The following is a 613-nucleotide window of genomic DNA, read 5'->3' on the forward strand; positions in this document are numbered from 1 at the left end:
AAAAACCAATTGGTCACTGTTTTCTCTTTGATGTTTCCTAAATTCATATTATTCTTTAAATCTTACATTTGATTTAACCGAATATAGCAAAATCTCTTATTTTATCACTTTCTAAATAGCTTGATAAATATATTATTTCATTTTTCTTCTTCATATATGTATATGTTTGTGTGTGTGTGCCATCTCTATCTCTGTTTATGTTAATGTACGTACATGTAATACATATATATTTACATTAAATTTTGTCAGATATTAATATTGCTATCCCAGCTTTCTTTTGGTTCATATTTGCCTGGTATATTTTTCCATCTTTTTATTTTCAGTGTTTTATAAGTTTTTGTTTTAAGTGTATCTTGTTGATTTTGCTTTTGTTTTTGTAAACTAATTTCATAGTCAATATCTTTTAATAAGCTTCTTTAACCCATTTACAAATACGGTAATTCTTGTTCTAATTAGGACTTTTTCTGCTATTTTATTTTCTATTTAAAAATAATTTAGACTATTCTCTTTTTGTTTCTTTTTCTTTCTGGGGGCTAGATCAAATTTTGTTTTGCTGGTTTAGAGATTATATAATTCTATTTTTGTTACTACGTTAGATGTCCTTAACTACTGA

General features: G+C 25.1%; 1 protein-coding gene across 1 annotated transcript in view; it reads left to right on the forward strand.

The window, feature by feature from the left end:
* CD109 (CD109 molecule) overlaps positions 1-613 on the forward strand; it is a 141,801-nt gene that overhangs the window by 81,379 nt on the left and 59,809 nt on the right. The gene's annotated exons all lie outside the window — the stretch shown is intronic.

This window comes from Propithecus coquereli, unplaced genomic scaffold, assembly GCF_000956105.1.
Source record: "Propithecus coquereli isolate 6110/MARCELLA unplaced genomic scaffold, Pcoq_1.0 Scaffold24, whole genome shotgun sequence".
NCBI lineage: Eukaryota > Metazoa > Chordata > Mammalia > Primates > Indriidae > Propithecus > Propithecus coquereli.